General features: G+C 42.5%; 1 pseudogene; it reads right to left on the reverse strand.

Annotated features, from left to right (window-relative positions):
* Positions 1 to 219: 219 nt before the first annotated feature.
* Positions 220 to 22234, reverse strand: LOC135510094 (O-phosphoseryl-tRNA(Sec) selenium transferase-like; annotated as a pseudogene).
* Between the last annotated feature and the right edge of the window lie 1649 nt (positions 22235 to 23883).

A 23883-nucleotide genomic window follows, 5' to 3' on the forward strand; every position in this document is an offset into this window, starting at 1 on the left:
GTGTAGTTATCTTGGCGAGTGCCTGATGAAAAAATAAATGAGATATTATTTAGTGTATTGGACCTGTGAAAAAGAGAAGCCGATTTATAAAGTGACCACACAGTTAAACTGCTTCCAAGAAACTTGTTTAATTGAAAACAATGTTGAAAGTGTGAGAGACAAAAACAGACAGAGAAGCACAGAAAAGAGGCAAAAGAGGGATACTTGCTTGTCAGAGAAGGGTCAGTAAAATAGTCCTCATCGACAGCTTGTGGGAGAAGAAAAAGGGTCACGAAAGTGGCCTTCAGTTTCAAGTCTTACAGTTTAACACTTATTCCGATTGAGACAGATGGAAAATGAAGGGACTCGAGGAAAAGCCTTTACTCAATTATCTTCCTCTGACTCGCTGGCTGTACGCTGGCTGGCGGCCTCCCTCTCACAGCGGACACTATGCTGCTTCTCCTCCAGCCTCTGTTTCTCTGCGTTGGCATCGTCCCACTGGCCCATCTCCATAAGCCTCTGGTCAGGTCGTCGACGGCTGTCCGTGGGCGCCACGCCTTCCTCAGGCTCGTTCAGCGTCAATTCCAGGTTGGTGAAGAAGTACATCGTCTCTGCTCCCTTGCTGAAATTCCAACATTAAATGCAAATGTAATCCCCTGTAAAGACTGGCTTTAGTTTTTTTGTGTGTGTGGCAATGCTAATGTCTGCATTCTGAAACTGTCCATGTATAGTGTGGGGCAAAGATTGGCCGAGTACATGATTGGTCTGAGGTGATCTTGGGGAACAACGACAGAGTTCGTTAAGAGTGTTGTGACACCGAAGTTTATTGTTCAATTTGCATTTTGTTTAATAGTCGGTATGAGTGTAGTTAGCTCCTTTTCACCAGCTATTTTCTTTTAATTTTGTTATTCACTGGATTTGCCATCTTGAAGGACAGACAAACGAACTGCTGGCTAGTTGGTTAAGGTAGTTAAGCGAGCAAGCTATTCTACCAGCAGCATTCTACCACTTCATCACCGGCTGCCTCCAGTTGTTCTACAAGTGACCTCTTGACACCGATGGAGCTCTCAAGGTTGTTTCTTCCACCTGTTAAATCCTGAGGAATCCTTGGCCCTCTTGTTGATGGATGCTAGCTTCCTATGCTCCCTCTGTCCGGTTATCCTCTCTTAAATGAATGGACAGTAATGTTCATGTTTTAACCCCTCTCTGTCCTTATTGAGGTGCCCCAAGGATTTTATTGTTTGTAAAACTTTGACTGAGAGCTATCAATTGTTTTAACTTTATCTGCCAGCTTACAGTATATATACAGAATATATACAGTAGACACACTTACCTAGAAACATATATATTCACACACACACACACACACACACACACACACAACCAGTCAAAAGTTGACACCTACTCATTCCAGGTTTTTTCTTTATTTTTTACACATTTTCTACATTGTAGAATAATAGTGAAGACATCAAAACTGCGAAATAACACACATGGAATCATGTGGTAAACAAAGAGGTGTTAAACAAAAAAATATATATTTTATATCTGAGATTCTTCAAAGTAGCCACTCTTTCCCTTGACAGCTTTGCACACTCTTGGCATTCTCTCAACCAGCTTCATGAAGTAGTCACCTGGAATGCATTTAACAGTTGTGCCTTGTTAGAAGTTAATTTGTGGAACTTCTTTATGCCTTAATACTTTTGAGCCTACCAATTGTGTTGTGACAAGTTAGGGGTGGTATACAGAAGATAGCCCTATTTGCTAAAAGATCAAGTCCATATTATGGAAAGAACAGCTCAAATAGGCAAAAAGAAATGACAGTCCATTACTTTAAGGCATGAAGGTCAGTAAATCCCGAAAATGTCAAGTGCAATCGCAAAAACCATCAAGGGCTATGATGAAAGTGGCTGTCATGAGGACCGCCACAGGAAAGGAAGACCCAGAGTTACCTCTGCTGCAGATGATACATTCATTAGAGTTACCAGCCTCAGAAATCGGCAATTAAATGCACCTCAGATTGTACCTCACATAATTCAAGACACTGACATCAACTGTTCAGAAGAGATCGTGTGAATCAGGGCTTCATGGTCGAATTGCTGCAAAGAAACCACTACTAAAGGACACCAATAAGAAGAAGAGACTTGCTTTGGCCAAGAAACACGAGCAATGGACATTAGACCGGTGGAAATCTGTCCTTTAGTCCGGAGTCCAAATCCAACCTCTGTGTCTTTGTGAGATGCAGAGTAGATGAATGGATAATCTCCGCATGTGTGGTTCCCACTGTGAAGCATGGAGGTGCTGTCATGGTGTGAGGGTGCTTTGCTGGTGACACTGTCAGTGATTTATTTAGAATTCAAGGCACACAACAAGCATGGCTTGTAACCACAATGTCACAAATATGTCACAAATAATTTGTATCTACCTTTCCAATTACTTTTAGAGTTTGGGATTCATTTGATTAATATTATGGTGTTTCTATTCTAAGAAAAAACAAAAAACATCCGGGTTTCCGGTAGGATGGAACTGAAAATATTGCACTGTACATTGTGACGGCATGCGGTACAGTACTGGGCTATTTAGCTAAAGAATCCCTGTGTCGTGCGGGCACGTGGGAGACCCAATTCCCGACAGGGAGGAAGGAGTAGGCTGTCCTTGTAAATAAGAATTTGTTCTTAACTGACTTACCTCGTTCAATAAAGGTTACACTAAGATCATAAGATTTCTACACCATAATTTTCTAATTCTACTGTAACCAATATCCAAACGGAGATTCGGTCAAAGTAAAATCTCATTGATTTATCAAGACCAGTCCCCATACTTGTCTCAGAGCAAAGCAAAACAATGCTAAAATAGTTGTAGGGTATTGCTTCAAATCCTATTGCTTCTAACTTCAATATGCTCTTCAAATAAAAGAGACCTACACCATTTTTAACAGCACATTACTCAACAATTACATATAGAGGGGATTGGAGGATATTTCTGTAATTCAGTGGTATTTATTCCCATAGTAATTCGTTATGGATCCATAACTAAATCAACATCTTCATTTTGAAAAAGAGTATTTTCATCATTATTTTATTAACGAAAGCATAGAGATGCCATTATTAGTTACATTGTTTTAGTTTGAACGTGCAGACTGGCTCTAAGAACAAAACATCGGGAACGTTTCCCTAGTCAGCACCATTATTAGTGCAATGCCCCTTAAAGTGTTGCCTTGTGCTGGGGTACACCCTCACTCCCCCTCCTCCTCCCTTCCCCATGGGCTAGGTTGGTCTTCTGTGCGCAGCTCTGTAGCCCATCCCGTGACCCCTGCCCTCGTGCCTCGAACCTTGCCAGCTTTCAGTGGATACAGCTGGAGACCTGCAAGGCAATCCCATTGTGCGCCACTCGGGAGCCATGAACAATATGACCAATATATATTACCCTGCTAATAACAGGGTTAATTTTATATCTGTGAGAATATCCAGCTGGCTTTTATATAAATAATCCTAACAAAATAAAATAAAAACCTTAGCGTAACAATAGTTTTAGTAAGTAATACTGAAGTTGTGCACAATTATCAGTTTCTATTTAGGTTTATGTCGCCCATTCATTGTCAGAGACACAGTAGGACACAAAAGCATAATCAGTTCTCCAACTCCCCCTTGCGCTGGTCTGGGGCATTGAAGTGGTTATGCAGGGTACCGTACTAAACCACAAATTACCTCTAAATCCCACATCATAATCGCAAAACTTTTAGTGGAGCAACCACTGTACATGTACAGACAATCCATTTGATATGAAAGTAGATCTCTTTAAATTATTTTGCAAGATTAAATTTAAGGACGTGTTCTCTCAAAACACTGTTTCAGGCCGAGAAACCCAACAAAGAACTGGTACCCATTTTAAGCCCAAAAGCAAATTCTGTCCTATGGTTAAAAACTCTTCAATTTAATACCCATTGTAGGTTTGTCGAACAAGAAGCCATGTCAGTATATTTGAGAAAAACAAACCACATTCAGAAGAACCTCACTAGAACAGAAGAACAGGAACGAGATGAACTACTGAAAGATTAATATTTTGTTATTAAATCTGCAGACAACGGGGGTGCTGTGGTTGTTTTAGACTTTGAAAAATACAAAGAGATTCAGAGACAACTCAGTAATGAACGTTTCTATAGAAAACTGAGTGTTGATCCACACAGGTGTTCCAAAGGGATATATGCTCTAATCTGGAGCAAGCCCTATTAAATAACCTTATCTCAAAACCTGAATACTGTCAGGATTCACCTAGGGGTCATGATTTGGGGCTGTACAAATGTTTGATGTATTATAATAATTGATTATGCTTATGTTATATTAATAATACCCCTCCCGCCTTACATTTATAGGGTCCTAGACTACAGATTAACAATATATTCATTATATAGTTTTAGAATTATTCCACAGTTGTTTTCTCTCTCACTCACTCACAATGTATGACTGAGACAGAACTCTGCAGGGGAGTGTGGGAGTTGAGACTACTCAGACATTCCACACTAAATCAACTTTGGGGAGGGGACATTTATTGCCTAGCTTTTAGATAAACACTGAAACTCTATGTTTGTACAGCTGTGGATGCAGGGTTTTGGTCTCAGGAGTAAAAAGGTAATGATGTGGTCAGTGACATCACGAAGGCGGAACATCGGTTTAATAAAACAACTTGAGAGCTTTTGTTTGATGCAGAACTTACACAGAAAAATGCGTGCTATGTTCCTGTTTGTCAACTTCTGTCTGCAATTGCATTAATAAAGGTTTTTGAATTATTTAATTAAAGATAGTCATAATGCTAATTTCACCAATGAACCAATGATTGACAAGAAAGGAAAAAATGAACCTAACAATACCTTTTCTGCAAATGTGACATACGTCCATGCCTCTACATTTAGCTGAAATTACACAAACCTAACACACAACAAGGCAATTATCCAGGCAGACCAGTGGTGGCAGGAATGGGCTCAATGTCAGAGCCATTGTCGAACTTCGTAGACTTTTATTAAAACCCATGTGCAAGCATTGCCATCATATGGGAAAGACTCTATATACTTCATAAACAAGATCACACCAATAACGGGTTTAACAAAATAACGTATTTTGGTCACTTTAGATGTTGAGTCTATATAACAGCATTCCCCATACGGGGGTCTGGCAGCCCTAGCTCACTATTTGAGAGACAGAGATACTAACAAATACCCACCAACAACCTTTATTCTAGAGCTGGCTTGCTATGTTTTGATGTATAACTATTTCAGGTTTGATGATGAATACTATCTCCAAACGAATGGAACATCGATGGGCACCACATTCGCTTTGAGCTATGCAAACCTTTATGTGGGTTTTTTGAAGAAAGTTTTGTTAATAATGAAAACTAAAATCAATTTTTGAATAAAGTCCTGAAGTGCTATCGATATATTGACTACATTTTTGGCATATGGGGAGGTACGGGAGAAGACCTGTCAGCATTATTACATGACATTGACCCCAATCTCAAATTCACTATTGAATGTGCTCATTACCACGATATGTGGATTGAGAAAACAAATGGAACCCTGTTTACAACTTTGTATAGAAAAGAAACAGACATAAATACTCTATTACAGGGGGACAGCTTCTACCCTGAGCCATTAAAAAGAGGACTTCCAAGAAACCGGGTTTTCAGACTGCACCATATATGCCACTCCACAGACTATCTAGAAAAAGGAGATGAGCAATAGGTTTCTAAAAACAAGCTATTCTCCACAATGTGTGCATGAAGCGCTTAATTTGGCATTGGGGAAAACACAAGATTAAATGCTACAAAAAAAAGACCACTAGAGCTAAAGAACACTGTAATTTTCACAACCACATACTTTGAAGTCGCAAAAAGTGGGAGATGCTGTCAAGAAACACTGGCATGTTTTATCATCGGACCTAGTTTTGACAGCTGAATTTAAGAATCCACCACTTATTGTATATAGGAGGTCGCAATTTACGCAATAAATTGGTCCATGCCAACTGCCAGCCACAAATGAAAATCAGCCAGGCTCTTTTACGCCCTCTTCTAAATGGTAGCTATAAATGCAGGGGATGCGCGCAGTGCAACAATATGATGAAGTGTTAAAACTTCTGCCACCCACATACAGGAAAACGGCTCCAAATAAATTACATTATTACGTGCTCCACAAATAAATTACGTTATTACTGCTTTGTTATCTACATTATTAAATGTCCATGTGGGCTGGGCTATGTAGGTAAAACCTCTCGTTCACTCAAACAGAGAATCATAAAACATAAAAGTCCAATTAGGAGAAAAGACAGGGATTATACAGATTATCCACATTTTAAATTACCTTAAACATGACATTTCTACTTTTTACATTTTGTGGCATAGAGAAAGTTAAGATATCAGACAGGGGAGGTGACATTAATAATATTCTGAGCGAAAGAGAATGTTTTGGGATTTTCACCCTCCAGACATTATTTCCTAAAGGTCTTAATGATGAAATGCCTATGTATGTTATGTTGTGAATTTGAACATGAATTATGCCCCTATTTCAGATTACTCTGACGGTTTTCTTGCGCTGTACCCAATGATTTATGAAAACTTGCTTGGTAGGTCGATGTCCTCATTGTGGTTTTACAGACGTGTTTAATACGTTTTATGTACACACTTTATTTGAATATTTATGAAATGCATTTTGTTATATTTGGAAGCACTTTTTTCCCCTCAAATCCAACCCCATTTGATGCGTGGAACGTATGTGGGTGGGGCAAGGTCTACATAAGGGTGCTAATTGAGAAAACTCAAAAGCTCTGACGAAGGCCATGAGGCCGATACGTAAAGCTAATTAAAGAGCAGTGATACTATCAAGAGCAGTGTGTGGATTCCCTCCTTTTATTAAACTGTTTACCATCCACCTGCAAAAAAGATAGGTCAGATGTGCGAGTGCCTTTTGAATTTTGAGTTTAGCTAGAGTGAAATTTTCATGCTCCAAGGAGAGAACAATGCACTCACAGCTAGGGTTGCAAAGGGTCGGAAACTTTCCATGCGAAGTTAAGCCCGGGAATTTGGGGAATCTTTCTCAAATACATCAAAAAAGTTAACTTATAACAGTGAATCTTTTTTGTGGGACACACAAGGCAATTCTGGGTCTTGTAGCATATTTTGGTAAAACTATCTCCAATTCAATGGAATTGCAACCCTCTGCATGCACAGTGCATTCTTCAATCACATGTGCAGTGCACTCTTCCATCACACTAATGAGATGCTATTGAGCCCACACAACAACACTGTCTGAACCAGGGACTACATGATTTCTGGTAAGTTTTATTACAATACTGGGTGGGGTGAATATATTTTACATGACATACATGATTTTTTGTTAACTAGTAAATAGTAGCCTACAGCAAAGTGTGTTTAGCCTGTCAACTATGTGTCTATCTATCCCTGTTCTCTCCTCTCTGCACAGACCATAACAAACGCTCCACACCGCGTGGCCGCGGCCACCCTAATCTGGTGGTCCCAGCGCGCATGACCCACGTGGAGTTCCAGGTCTCCGGTAGCCTCTGGAACTGCCGATCTGCGGCCAACAAGGCAGAGTTCATCTCAGCCTATGCCTCCCTCCAGTCCCTCGACTTCTTGGCACTGACGGAAACATGGATCACCACAGATAACACTGCTACTCCCACTGCTCTCTTCGTCCTCCCACGTGTTCTCGCACACCCGAGAGCTTCTGGTCAGCGGGGTGGTGGCACCGGGATCCTCATCTCTCCCAAGTGGTCATTCTCTCTTTCTCCCCTTACCCATCTGTCTATCGCCTCCTTTGAATTCCATGCTGTCACAGTTACCAGCCCTTTCAAGCTTAACATCCTTATCATTTATCGCCCTCCAGGTTCCCTCGGAGAGTTCATCAATGAGCTTGATGCCTTGATAAGCTCCTTTCCTGAGGACGGCTCACCTCTCACAGTCCTGGGCGACTTTAACCTCCCCACGTCTACCCTTGACTCATTCCTCTCTGCCTCCTTCTTTCCACTCCTCTCCTCTTTTGACCTCACCCTCTCACCTTCCCCCCCTACTCACAAGGCAGGCAATACGCTCGACCTCATCTTTACTAGATGCTGTTCTTCCACTAACCTCATTGCAACTCCACTCCAAGTCTCCGACCACTACCTTGTATCCTTTTCCCTCTCGCTCTCATCCAACACTTCCCACACTGCCCCTACTCGGATGGTATCGCGCCGTCCCAACCTTCGCTCTCTCTCCCCCGCTACTCTCTCCTCTTCCATCCTATCATCTCTTCCCTCTGCTCATACCTTCTCCAACCTATCTCCTGATTCTGCCTCCTCAACCCTCCTCTCTTCCCTTTCTGCATCCTTTGACTCTCTATGTCCCCTATCCTCCAGGCCGGCTCGGTCCTCCCCTCCCGCTCCGTGGCTCGACGACTCATTGCGAGCTCACAGAACAGTGCTCCGGGCAGCCGAGCGGAAATGGAGGAAAACTCGCCTCCCTGCGGACCTGGCATCCTTTCACTCCCTCCTCTCTACATTTTCCTCCTCTGTCTCTGCTGCTAAAGCCACTTTCTACCACTCTAAATTCCAAGCATCTGCCTCTAACCCTAGGAAGCTCTTTGCCACCTTCTCCTCCCTCCTGAATCCTCCTCCCCCTCCCCCCATCCTCCCTCTCTGCAGATGACTTCGTCAACCATTTTGAAAAGAAGGTCGACGACATCCGATCCTCGTTTGCTAAGTCAAACGACACCGCTGGTTCTGCTCACACTGCCCTACCCTGTGCTCTGACCTCTTTCTCCCCTCTCTCTCCAGATGAAATCTCGCTTCTTGTGACGGCCGGCCGTCCAACAACCTGCCCGCTTGACCCTATCCCCTCCTCTCTTCTCCAGACCATTTCCGGAGACCTTCTCCCTTACCTCACCTCGCTCATCAACTCATCCCTGACCGCTGGCTACGTCCCTTCCGTCTTCAAGAGAGCGAGAGTTGCACCCCTTCTGAAAAAACCTACACTCGACCCCTCCGATGTCAACAACTACAGACCAGTATCCCTTCTTTCTTTTCTCTCCAAAACTCTTGAACGTGCCGTCCTTGGCCAGCTCTCCCGCTATCTCTCTCAGAATGACCTTCTTGATCCAAATCAGTCAGGTTTCAAGACTAGTCATTCAACTGAGACTGCTCTTCTCTGTATCACGGAGGCGCTCCGCACTGCTAAAGCTAACTCTCTCTCCTCTGCTCTCATCCTTCTAGACCTATTGGCTGCCTTCGATACTGTGAACCATCAGATCCTCCTCTCCACCCTCTCCGAGTTGGGCATCTCCGGCGCGGCCCACGCTTGGATTGCGTCCTACCTGACAGGTCGCTCCTACCAGGTGGCGTGGCGAGAATCTGTCTCCTCGCCACGCGCTCTCACCACTGGTGTCCCCCAGGGCTCTGTTCTAGGCCCTCTCCTATTCTCGCTATACACCAAGTCACTTAGCTCTGTCATAACCTCACATGGTCTCTCCTATCATTGCTATGCAGACGACACACAATTAATCTTCTCCTTTCCCCCTTCTGATGACCAGGTGGCGAATCGCATCTCTGCATGTCTGGCAGACATATCAGTGTGGATGACGGATCACCACCTCAAGCTGAACCTCGGCAAGACGGAGCTGCTCTTCCTCCCGGGGAAGGACTGCCCGTTCCATGATCTCGCCATCACGGTTGACAACTCCATTGTGTCCTCCTCCCAGAGCGCTGAACCTTGGCGTGATCCTGGACAACACCCTGTCGTTCTCAACTAACATCATGGCGGTGGCCCGTTCCTGTAGGTTCATGCTCTACAACATCCGCAGAGTACGACCCTGCCTCACACAGGAAGCGGCGCAGGTCCTAATCCAGGCACTTGTCATCTCCCGTCTGGATTACTGCAACTCGCTGTTGGCTGGGCTCCCTGCCTGTGCCATTAAACCCCTACAACTCATCCAGAACGCCGCAGCCCGTCTGGTGTTCAACCTTCCCAAGTTCTCTCACGTCACCCCGCTCCTCCGCTCTCTCCACTGGCTTCCAGTTGAAGCTCGCATCCGCTACAAGACCATGGTGCTTGCCTACGGAGCTGTGAGGGGAACGGCACCGCAGTACCTCCAGGCTCTGATCAGGCCCTACACCCAAACAAGGGCACTGCGTTCATCCACCTCTGGCCTGCTCGCCTCCCTACCACTGAGGAAGTACAGTTCCCGCTCAGCCCAGTCAAAACTGTTCGCTGCTCTTGCCCCCCAATGGTGGAACAAACTCCCTCACGACGCCAGGACAGCGGAGTCAATCACCACCTTCCGGAGACACCTGAAACCCCACCTCTTCAAGGAATACCTAGGATAGGATAAAGTAATCCTTCTCACCCCCCTTAAATGATTTAGATGCACTATTGTAAAGTGGCTGTTCCACTGGATGTCAGAAGGTGAATTCACCAATTTGTAAGTCGCTCTGGATAAGAGCGTCTGCTAAATGACTTAAATGTAAATGTAAATGTTAAAAAAATTCTAATAGTTAGTTTTTGCTACCATGTGGGTTTTAGCGTGCTTGAGCCTGCTAACTGAGGAGTGTTCATTTACTTGTTCCCACACGTCTCATTTAAAAAAATGTATTTTACAAAGGAGTTTTTTAATCTAACTGCTTAACTATTTATCTGTACATGGAATTGTTTTTTTTCCACTCATTTTTATAGTCTTTACAGGAAAATGCCACGGGCACTATCTGATGTGTGGAGACATTTCACTGCAGCTAATGAAGAAGGAAAATATGTGTACATTTGCAAATACTGTGCCAAATCATATGTGAATAATGCAACAAAGATGCAAAATCATCTGGCCAAGTGCCAAAAGTTCCCTCAGCGCTCACAACAAGCAACCTCTGACAAAAGTCCCTCTACTTCTATTCGAGGTGAAAATTATGAAATCAGACACTTTATCGATAACAACAGCTCATGGTCCTCCTGGAACCAGAAGTTTTTTGGACTCCATGGAGGAACGTAGTCAGAGAGATGCTGATAATGTCTTACTCGAGCTGTGTATGCAACTGGTTCACCTCTGCTGTTCACAGGCAATGTGTATTGAACATTTTTTTGAAGGTTCTTCGCCTAGCATACATCACTCCAACCAGACATGCTTTATCTGCTAATTTGCTGGATGCAGAGTTCAACAAAGTTCAAGTGAAGGTCAGGCAAATAAAAGAGAAAGGAGACTGTATTGCAATCATCTCTGATGGTTGGTCGAATGTTCGTGAGCAAGGAATATTTAAGTACATCATCTCCACCCCTCAACCAGTATTCTACAAGAGCACATACACAAGGGCCAACATACACACTTGTCTCTACATTGCAGATGTAGGCAGTCATCAATGACCTTGGACCACAGAAGGTATTTGCACTGGTGACAGATAGTGCTGTGAACATGAAGGCTGCTTGGTCTAAAGTAGAAGAGTCCTAGCCTCACATCACACCCATTGGCTGTGCTGCTCATGCATTGAATCTGCTCCTCAAGGTCATCATGGCACTGAAAACAATGGATACACACTACAAGAGAGCCAATGAAATGGTTAGGTATGTGAAGGGTCATCAAGTTAAAGCAGCAATCTACCTTACCAAGCAAAGTGAGAAGAATAAGAGCGCCACATTGAAGCTGCCCAGCAACACCCGTTGAAGTGGTGTTGTCATCATGTTTGACAGTCTCCTGGAGGGGAAGGAGTTTCTCCAAGAAATGGCCATATCACAGTCTGCCGATATGGACAGCCCCATCAAGAGGATCCTCTTGGATTATGTATTTTGGGAGAGAGTGGTAAGCAGCCTGAAACCTATAGCAGTAGCCTTTGCACGGATTGAGGGAGACAATGCCTTCCTGTCTGATGTTCAGACTTTGCTTGCAGAGGTAAGAAAATAAATCCGTACTGCCCTGCCCACTTCACTGTTGCTCCAAGCAGAGGAAACTGCAAAGCGTGAAGACTTCTGCCTGAAGCCCGTACACGAGGCAGCATACATGTTGGACTGCAAGTATGCTGGCAAGAGCATCCTGTCCGGTGCAGAGATCAACAAGGCCTATGATGTCATCACTTCTGTGTCTCGCCACCTTGCCCTGGGTGAGGGCAAGTTTTTTTTGCAGTCTGGCGAAGTACACTTCCAAGCAAGGGCTTTGGGATGGAGATGCAATATGGCAGTCGTGCCAACATATCTCATCAGCCACCTGATGGAAGGGACTTTGTGGATCTGAGGCTCTTTCCCCGGTTGCCTCTATCATCCTCCAAATCCCACCAACATTAGCCGCCTCAGAGGGCAACTTGTCCTTGTTTGGGAACACACACATTAAAGCCCGCAACTGGCTGACCAATACGAGGGTTGAAAAATTGGTTGCCAACCAGGCAAATTTGAGGCTTTTTGAGCCTGACAACAAGCCATCCTCAACAAGGTTGGAAAGTGACAGTAAAGATAAGGCCTCAGGGTCTGATGTTCAATGGGTGGACATTGAGGAGGTCCAGGGAGAAGACATGGAAGCCTGAGAAAGACAACCAAAGCTTTAGTTTCTAGATTATAATTTTACAGATGTATGTTGAAAAGGTTTTTGGGAGTTGCGATGGATCATTGGGGATCATTCAATATTCCTTTCTTTTGTTGTTCAGCAAAATCATCCCATGTGAAAAGTCAACTCAATTCCCTCTTCAAAGAGGGAGACACTCTAGACCCAAACTGTTACAGACCTATATCTATCCTACCCTGGCTTTCTAAAGTCTTTGAAAACCAAGGTAACAAACAGATCGCCGAACAGCAGTACGGTGCGATTCGAAATGGTCTGCTAAGCTCAAGGTCCTAAACGATATCATAACCGCCATCGATAAAAGACAATATACCGCTCAGTCTTCATCGACCTGGCCAAGACTTTTGACAATGTCAATCACCGCATTCTTATCAGCAGACTCAAAAGCCTTGGTTTCTCAAATGACCGTGAATCAGGCAAGGCTGTCATTTGCCTGACTTGCCTAGTAAAAAAAATAATAAAAAATCTTCAGTTTGTTTCGGGATATTTTATGCAGTGCCATTGGACAATACAGAAATTTATTTGCTGTATGGAAAAAGAGCGGGAGAGACAGACAGTCATGCCGTACCTCAATAGTCTCTAATTGGTGAAATTCGTGTGGAGACTTTCTCAACATACCATTTACACCTAAATATTAGTACAGAATTGTGCTGTATCTTATGGTGGCTGGCAGGAAAAGAGGACACACAAAACAAGTCAGACACTCACGGTAGAGGGTTTTTCCACCACAGCTCCCTGGCCTTGAGCATCTGGTAGACAGTCTTCTGTTGGCCCTCGGTGCCGTTCTCTCCCTTGCTGCTCTGCATGACCCTGGAGAACTCCATCTTCTCATCCCAGGTCCTCGACAGCATATAGTGGGCCTTCCCATCCTTATCCATCACCTGGACGGAGATATGGATAGATACAGAAAAGGCTGATACTAAAAAGAAGACATTTCTGTCTGTTACATAAATGTCAAATGTGTACACCTCCTACCTTCCTGGCCACATCTCTAGAGAAGTAGCTGTAAGGAGCAAACTTCAAATGGCAGCGATCGCCCGTCTCTTGGTTTACCACATCAATGTCTCCAGACTAGAATTGAAGAGAGAAAATTTGGCATGAACCAATACCCACTGGCAAATAATCATAAAAGAAAAATACACCTACAATGGTTTTTCTTTATTTTTACTATTTTCTACATTTTAGAATAACAGTAAAGACATCAAAACTATGAAATAACCAAGAAAGTGTTAAACAAATCAACATATATTTTATATTCTTTAAATGACCACCCTTTTCCTAGATTATAGATTTGCACTCTCAAGCAAGCTTAACCTGGAATGCTTTTCCAACAGTCTTGAAGCAGTTCCCACATATGCTGAGCACTTGTTGGTTACTTTTCCTTCACTTTGTGATCGGACTCATCCCAAACCATCTCAATTTGGTTGAGGTCGGGGGCTTGTGGAGACCAGGTAATCTGATGCTGCACTCCATCACTCTCCTTCTTGGTCAAATAGCCCTTGTGTTGGGTCATTGTCCTATTGAAAAACAAATGATAGTGGGACTAAGCGCAAACCAGATGGGATGGCGTATCGCTGCAGAATGCTGTGGTAGCTATGCTGGTTAAGTGTGCCTTGATTTCTAAATAATCACAGTGTCACCAGCAAAGCTCCCCCACACCTCCTCCTCCATGCTTTACGGTGGGAAATACACATGCTAAGATCATCCGTTCATCCACAGCACATCTCACAAAGACACAGCGGTTCAAACCAAAAATCTCTAATTTGATCTCCAGACCAAAGGACAAATTTCCACCGGGCTAATGTCCATTGCTCGTGTTCCTTGGCCCAAGCAAGTCTCTTCTTCTTATTGGAGTCTTTTAGTAGTGGTTTTCTTTGCAGCAATTCAACCATGAAGAACTGATTCATGCAGTCTCCTGTGAACATTTGATGTTGAGATGTGTCTGTTACTTGAACTCCGTGAAGCATTTATTTGGGCTGCAATTTCTAAGGCTGGTAACTCTAATGAACTTATCCTCTGCAGCAGAGGTAACTCTGGGTCTTCCATTCCTGTTGCAGTCCTCATAAGAGCCAGTTTCATCATAGCGCTTGATGGTTTTTGCGACAGCACTTAAAAGAAACTTGCAAAGTTCTTGACATGTTCAGTATTGACTGACATTCATGCCTTAAAGTAATGATGGCCTGTCGTTTCGCTTTGGTTATTTGAGTTGTTCTTGCCATAATATAGACTTGGTATTTTACCAAATGGGGCCATCTTTTGTATACCCCCCCCTACCTTGTCACAACACAACACAAATAAAATCCACAAATTAACTTTTAAGAAGGCACACCTGTTAATTGAAATGCATTGCAGGTGACTACCTCATGAAGCTGGTTGAGAGAATGCCAAGAGTGTGCAAAGCTGTCATATATAGATAAAGGGTGGCTATTTGAAAAATCTCAAATCTCAAATATTTTGATATGTTTAACACTTTGTGGTTACTACATGATTCCATATGTGTCATTTCATAGTTTTGATAGTACAAATAAATAAAAACCCTTCAATGAGTAGGTGTTCTAAAACTTTTGACCGGTAGTGTAGTTTGTGTATTTTTGTTCCCTCCAAGTTCATCTCACCTGGTCGACCCACAGTTTGCAGACTATGATGTTGTGCACGGTGGTGGTGACCTTCTTCCATGTGTAGTGGTTGTTGCACTTCTCAAAGATGGCATGGATTGTCCCTACGGGAGAGGGTCAACGAATAAAAAAACCTGTAGTGCTGAAATCAAAGACCATATGTATCAAGCGTCTCAGAGAAGGAGTGCCAATTTCCACAGAACAAAAATATAAACGCAATATGTAAGGTGTTGGTCTCATGTTTCATTGAGCTGAAATTAAAGATCCCAGATAAGTTTTTCAAATGTTATGCACAAATGTATTTACATTTGTCGTGACTTGACTATAACATTGATCTGAACACTTATTTATCTAACTATGTTAAATTGTTACCCAATTAAATTAATCATGTAACAATTAACTCATTAGGATCTAGGGCACCACAAGAGCGGTTCTTTAAAGAGTTACCCCCAATTAAACTCTAGAAGGTCTTTAGCTATCATATTTATAAAATGTCAACTTATTAATCATAACCTCGTATCATATCATTCTGACCCGTCATAACCTTCTTGCGTCTGCATAAAACCCGAGCCTTACTTATGATTCAGTACTACACTAGTTGGTTTAATTATTTATTTACTAGCTAATTAAATTGTAACTGGATAAACATACACACTTAATACATTAAAAACAGGTCCCAAACGGAATGACAACAACGTGGCTGCTTGTTACAAAAGAGATAGATGGGGAGGGAGAGAGGGAGAGAGAGGGACAGAGACACTTAACATTGGCACTTTCAAAAACGACTCTCACCTACAGTAACCACACACAGTTGAAGACAGAAGTTTACATACACCTTAGCCAAATACATTTAAACTTAGTTTTTCACAATTCCTGACATTTAATCCTAGTAAAAATTCCCTGTCGTAGGTCAGTTGGGATCAACACTTTATTTTAAGAATAATTAAATGTCAGAATAATAGTAGAGAGAATAATTTATTTCAGCTTTTACTTACTTCATCACATTCCCAGTGGGTCAGAAGTTTACATACACTCAATTAGTATTTAGTAGCATTGCCTTTAAATTGTTTAACTTGGGTCAAATGTGTCAAATAGCCTTCCACAAGCTTCCCACAATAAGTTGGGTGAATTTTGGCCCATTCCACCTGACAGAGCTGGTGTAACTGACTTAGGTTTGTAGGCCTCCTTGCTCACACATGCTTTTTCAGATCTGCCCACAAATTGTCGAAAGGATTGAGGTCAGGGCTTTGTGATGGCCACTCAAATACGTTGACTATGTTGTCCTTAAGCCATTTTGCCACAACTTTGGAAGTATGTTTTGGGTCATTGTCCATTTGGAAGACCCATTTGCGACCAAGCAAATGTCTTGAGATGTTGCTTCATTATATCCACATAATTTTCCTGCCCTCATGATGTCATCTATTTTGTGAAGTGCACCAGTCCCTCCTGCAGCAAAGCGCCCCTAGAACATGATGCTGCCACCCCCGTGCTTCTCGGTTGAGATGGTGTTCTTTGGCTTGCAATCCCCCCTTTTTTCCGCCAAACATAACAATGGGCATTATGGCCAAACAGTTATTTTTTGTTTCATCAGACCAGAGGACATTTCTCCAAAAAGTACGATCTTTGTCCCTATGTGCAGTTGCAAACCTTCGTTATGTCGATATAGGACCAGTATTACTGGGATACTTTATATAGATACTTTTGTATCCGTTTCCTCCAGCATCTTCACAAGGTCTTTTGCTGTTACTCTGGGATTGATTTGCACTTCTCGCACCAAAGTACGTTCATCTCTAGGAGACAGAACTAGTCTCCTTCCTGAGCAGTATGACAGCTGTGTGGTCCCATGGTGTTTATACTTGCGTACTATTTTTTGTACAGATGGACGTGGTACCTTCAGGCATTTGGAAATTGATCCCAAGGATGAACCAGACTTGTTGAGGTCAACAAAAAACATTCTGAGGTCTTGGCTGATTTCTTTGGATTTTCCCATGATGTCAAGCAAAGAGGCACTGAGTTTGAAGATAGACCTTGAAATACATCCACAGGTACACCTCCAATTGACTCAAATTATGTCAATTGGCCTATCGGCAGGGTAGCCTGGTGGTTACAGCATTGGACTAGTAACCGAAAGGTTGCATGTTCAAATCCCAGAGCTAACAAGGTACAACATCTGTCGTTCTGCCCCTGAACAGGCAGTTAACCCACTGTTCCTAGGCCGTCATTGAAAATAAGAATTTGTTCTTAACTGACTTGCATAGTAAAATAAATCAGAAGCCATGACATTTTCTGGAATTTTCCAAGCTGTTTAAAGGCACAGTCAACTTAGTGTATGTAAACTTCTGATCCACTGGAATTGTGATACAGTGAATTATAAGTGAAATAGTCTGTCTGTAACCTGTAAATTGTTGGAAAGAATTACTTGTGTCATGCACAAAGTAGATGTCCTAACCGACTTGCCAAAACTATATAGTTTGTTAACAAGAAATATGTGGAGTGGTTGAAAAACAAGTTTTAATTACATCAACCTAAGAGTATATAAACTTCCTACTTGTGTGTGTGTGTGTGTGTGTGTATCTTTTTATTTTACCCTTATTTTACCAGGTAAATTGACTGAGAACACATTCTCATTTACAGCAATGACCTGGGGAATAGTTAAGGGGAGAGGAGAGGGGATGAATGCGCAAATTGGAGGCTGGGAATGATTAGGTGGCCGTGATGGTATGAGGGCCAGATTGGGAATTTAGCCAGGGCACCGGGGTTAACACCCTACTCTCACAATAAGTGCCATGGGGTCATCAGTGCCCATTTTTTCTTTACTGCTAGAATTGATTGGTGGCGTAGTCCACTATAATAGAGTTGGCTCATAGTTCAATGGTTGGTAGTTCTAATCCCACATGGGGCAGATATTTTTTTTATTTACAATATTCATCCTGTGCCCACACACTTCTAATTCTGAAATATGAAATCATACCTGTGAGCGTGGTCACCCTGGTAGCAGTTGTAGGTTTTTATACAGTACCCGAGACCAATCTGTGAGTTAATTTGACCATTGGAAAAAGAGCTACTGCGTAAACATTGAAATGCGGGTTTGATTGAATTCCCACAACTTTCACCTAAATGCATTTTTTAATTGAAGGGGTTGGGCAAAGGCTGAAATTGGCATTGAGAGTTACCCTTTAATGAGAAAGAGTCCTTTCATGACATGAATTATTCAAAGCTGTTGACTCGCCAGGGGATGTTATGAAATCATTAAGCTGCAGATGGTATTAATAAGCTCGTTCAACATTGCAGCCGACTTTGAAGGCTTTGATGCTATCCTACATGGCCATAATCTGGTTCAGACTTCAAATATTCATGATCAAGACCAATTGAAATCAATAAAGTCTGACATTGCCAGGTCACGTGACAGGCAAGAGGTATTTCCTGGGTGGATTTGAGCAAACATTACACTGATAGCATTCCGGACATTGTATGGTATCCCATAGGAAGCAACCTTTTATGGTGCATACAGTCACCTTTAGGAACCGACACAAAATAACCCTGCTTGAGTTACCTGAGTACTGGCTAAGGAGACCAGCTCAGAATTTCCAGTACAAAAGACAAGAGCAATTTTCATCACCTTTGCAAGTCAGATTTTCCACATATATTGCCTTGGAGTGTCTGGGAATGGTGATGATAGCATGTTTAGTATACTCCCAAGTGGCACACCGGTCTAAGACAATGCATCTCGGTGCAAGAGGTGTCACTACAGTGCCTGATTCGAATCCAGGCTCTATCACAACTGGCCGTGATTGGGAGTCCCATAGGGCGGCACAATTGGCCCAACTCATCCGGGTTTGGCTGGGGTAGGCCGTCATTGTAAATAAGAATTTGTTCTTAACTGACTTGCCTAGTTAAATAAAAAACTACTGCATTGTTAGCTCTACTTTTGTAAAAGGAGCCAACAGGGACTATTTTGGAAACTCCTCGGCTTCACTTGGATGGATTTGTCCTTGATGTCGCCCTACCCCTCTACATGTAAACTTGGAGACAAAACTACAATTCAAGTGGAGGTACACAGAGCTGGCAATCACCCGTTTACAAAGATGTGCAACTAAATTAAAATACATGCTAATGAGTTTCATTTTATTTCCTAAACTGAATGAATACTGAATTGGGCCCCAACCCTGTTCAGTGGAGGAGAGGTCTTACCTTTTTCCTATAACCGCTGGCCCCCATGGTGAGCAGGGTGATGAGCACATCCGGGCAGGGGGAGGCTGATGCTTGACCTGTAGACAGAGGGCAGTCAGCATCATACTAAAAGGGCACAAACACTTTCTAACCTGAACCCTTACTAGGACTGTATCAATTTCAGTACCAATACTGATTCCTCTCAATTATTTGTTTCCTTAAATGGTTCCAATTCATATAATGCATTAATCATTATTATGGCTTTGAATGCTTCAAATCTAGCCCAGTGGTCTCCAACTCCAATCCTAGAGAACGTTATTACAGGTAAAAGGAAAGGAAGCACTCAAATCTATATTCTTAAGTAAAAACAGAGAAAGGAAGCTTGAAATCAACAGTCAATCACATAACAAGGAAAAAAGGGGACCAGCACTCACTTGAAATAGTTGCAAACTGACATTTCTGTTTATTTTATTCTCATCTTTTAGGCAACATATCCTACTACAACACATACTACCACATGCAGGTCTTTATTGTAGCCAAGCACTAACATACCTGATTTCATGACATGTTGATTATTTGAAACTGGCGTTTGTGCTGGGCTGGAATATAATCCAGCACACCAAGTAGCTTCCCCAAGAAGGGTTGAGACCCTGTGCTCCCAAAATTAACAAACTTCCAATATTTCAGAGGGGAAATTGAATGTGTCACCAGCATAAGACAGACAGAGACAATACAGACACACAGTAATACAACAGAGCACAGAGACACTGAGGGCTGGTGGAACAATTACACTAGATGAGCCCTATGATAACAGTAAACTAGTAGCTAATCCAGGTAATAGCAACTTTACACAAAAAGGTTGCAGGCTTGGTTCAAACACATATTGCCCTTAGTGATATGAAACAGTACTAACCTGGAAACATTCTGCTGATCTCCTGAAATAAAAGACTCATTGAAACCAGCAATTGTGGCACCACCTACTGGAACCATTCAGTTTTTGTCCAGGCTTTGTACAAAAGCATTGATTCTTCCAACACGAGCCCCCTGAAGAGATTATGAAAATAACCTAACTTTGCTATGCCTATGGAACGGAAAAATATGATTTATGAAAGAGGAGTTGGAGCAGTAGTACCTGCTGAATAAAGTGCATACACTTGGATGACTGCACTCCATAAGCATTGTTGAGGATGTCGTATTTGGCACACATTGTGGCTCGCTCCTCCAATCTGCCAGAACAGAGGAAAGTCATTATCATATAATGCCCTGGTAATCTTCACCCAACATACACTGTAATAATATGGAAGTATGCTTCTGTGAGTAATGTCATGAAGTAGACTATATAATAAAACAGTATGCAGACTATACAAATAACATTTGTTTCCAGTGATACCAGTTATAATAGCACATGATAATAGGACATGGACATTTTATTTGTTACAGCTCTATTTAACCATGATTGGATGGCAAAGCATGAAGTAGTGGAGTGGACACAAAGGATGTTCTCTGCTCCCAGCTCTTGCATCTTAAGGTCCACAGACTCCAGATCTGTTCTCAGCTCACCGCCTTCCAAAATGTTCTCACCACCACAAGTTCAAACCCTGTTCATGGTTACAACGAGCAAAAGTGGTCAATGTTGGGGTTGGACAAGAGTCGCCTTGCAGGGGAGCTACAGTGGGGTAGTGGACGCATAACATTTGCCGGCATGAGCAGAGTGCAAGATACTTTATTAAGTGTTTTCATGTGTGAGCCGTGCGCCGAATTCTTGAAAATAGAAACAGAGAGAAATGTTGCACTAAGCAGGGATGAATGAACGGGAGCGTGTCACACTCTGCAAAAGTTAGGCCATACGAGTCAAGTATAGCATGCATTTTAGGCAGCTCTTAGAAAAGTTAAGTCATTTTCAAAACTAGCTGAACTGATAGGTGCATCTAGAGCAGGAATGGGGAGTACAAGAAACTGTAGGGCATAACTTACTTTTATAATGTTACAGAGAGGGGTATTGAACACGGTCATGCTAGTACTTAACCTGCAGTGATCATGGCATTGAAGCAGGACTTCTGGTCAATGAGGGGCCAGATGATGTAGCGCGCCTTTGGTCTCTTGTGGCGAAGTGTTAGGAAGCACAGTGTCAGGCTCATCCCGGTTGCCATTGGAACTACAAAACAACTGGCCACACTTTGCACACCTGTAAACATACACAATAACAAGCAAGCTAGGAACAAAAGTGTGCACATAGTGTAGCTCTACTACAGAACTGGAGGTGTCCATTACTGTCATACATTTATCAGTAGGCTAAATGCAATCTTAGTTACACACCTGAGTTTTAAAATGTCCAGCACAACTGAATTAGTCAGCTTGCTCAGCAGACTGGAACCTGCATCATTAGGTTGAGTTGCAGCGATGTCACCAGATCGTCCTATCCCATGTATTAACCTGTATAAAGCAACACACACATATCTCATGATCATGACTCCACTGAACATGTATGACAAATCAGGTAGCTACTTGGAATTTAACAAAGCAATAGAAAATTCCTTTACTTTGAAAAGCAACAGTTAATAAGAACCTGTAATGTCGTCGGGCCACCAAACTAGAGGCCACTCTGCCCTCCCTCTCACCAACACCACAGTTTCCAAAGAAGTTGTTGCTGTCCATCATAGCCAGATAATTTTGCTGTTTGGTGCCTAGTGAATACACCCCTGATGTAGTTACCTGGCAAATGTGCAACTGATCTGATCATCTTATCGAAATAATAGAATTTGAAGGAATGTTATTCGGATATTAACTTTACCTGGTCCAAAAGCTGTCTAATCAGCTGCTCATGACTGCGACGTGCCTGTGACTCCTGGCGAATGTAGGATGCCGACACAATCTTCTCACTTATGGGAAAGTTTTCACTATTCATCTCAACATTTGCTGTTAAACAGATAAGAGTAGATTAGAATATGCAATTCTAGCCATAATAGTCAGTAGAAACGTGTACTTTAGCGAACGTGTTCATCACAAAACTAAAGTACAACCTTCTAACGAGTGGTGTATTCAGGGCTAATGCCGAATCAAAGTAATCCTCAGCTCCGTTTATGCTAATATTGATTTGGCTACTGGTTATTGTAGTGTTTATCTTTTTTTTTTAAATCTGCCTTACCTTTGCAGCTATTTTCACTGTCAAGAACCCGATTTAATTCTCTCACGTTTTGAATTCTACTTCCGAGTTTTCTTCTGTTTTTATCATCGGATGGCGAGCCCAGAAACACAAAACATCAGGATTTGGAAAGGCACACACCTGTCTATAAGGTCCCACAGTTGACAGTGCATGTCAGAGCAAAAACCAAGCCATGACGTTGAAGAAATTGCCCATTGAGATCCGAGACAGGATTGTGTCGAGTTACAGCCCTGAGGAAGGGTACCAAAATAATTATTCAACATTGAAGATCCCCAAGAACACAGTGGCCTCTTCCTAGAGCTGGCTGCCTAGCCAAACTGAGCAATCAGGGGAGAAGGGCCTTGGTCAGGGAGGTGACCAAGAACCCCATGGTCCCTCTGACAGAGCTCCAGAGTACCTCTGTGGAGACGGGAGGACCTTCCAGAAGGACAACCATGTCTGCAGCACCAGATTTGGCCAAAAGGCACCTAAAGGACTCTGGTCTGATGAAACCAAGATTGAACTCTTTGGCCTGAATACCAAGCATCACGTCTGGAGGAAACCTGTCATCATCCTTATGATGAAGCATGGTGGTGGCAGAATCATGATATGGGGATGTTTTTCAGCAGCAGGGACTGGGAGACTAGTCAGGATTGAGGGAAAGTACAAAGAGATCCTCGATGAAAACCTGCTCAGGACCTCAGACTGGGACGAAGGTTCACCTTCCAACAAGACAACGACTCTAAGCACACAGCCAAAACAACGCAGGAGTGGCTTCAGGACAAGTCTCTGAATGTCCTTAAGTGCATCCAGCCAGTGCCCGGACTTGAACCTGATCAAACATCTCTGGAGATACCTGAAAATAGCTGTGCAGCGACGCTCCCCATCCAACCTCACAGCGCATGAGAGGATCTGCAGAGAAGAATGGGTGGAACTCCCCGAATACAGGTGTGCAGAGCTTGTAGTGTCATACCCAAGAAGACTTGAGGCTGTAATCACGGTCAAACGTGCTTAAAAACAAAGTACTGAGTAAAGAGTCTGAATACTTATGTAAATGTAATATGTTTTTTTATATATATATAAATGTGCTAAAATAAAAAATTAACTGTTTTTGCTTTGTTATTATGGGGTATTGTGCATAGATTGATGAGGAGGAAAAAACAATTTAATACATTTCAGAATAAGACTGGAACGTAACAAAATGTAGAAAAGTCAAGGGATCTGATGCTTTCCGAATGCACTATATAAAGAAAGAAGGGTCCCCATTTTAGTCAATTGAAAAATAGCAAAAAGTTGCAGATCCATTATCATTTTCTGAAAGATCAACTTGCAATGTACAGTATAAAAACCTCATTAGAAATGCCAGACGGGCTCATTTTTTCCAAATTGATCATTTACTAATCAGAATAATT

Source organism: Oncorhynchus masou, chromosome 23 (assembly GCF_036934945.1).
Source record: "Oncorhynchus masou masou isolate Uvic2021 chromosome 23, UVic_Omas_1.1, whole genome shotgun sequence".
In the NCBI taxonomy this organism is placed as follows: domain Eukaryota; kingdom Metazoa; phylum Chordata; class Actinopteri; order Salmoniformes; family Salmonidae; genus Oncorhynchus; species Oncorhynchus masou.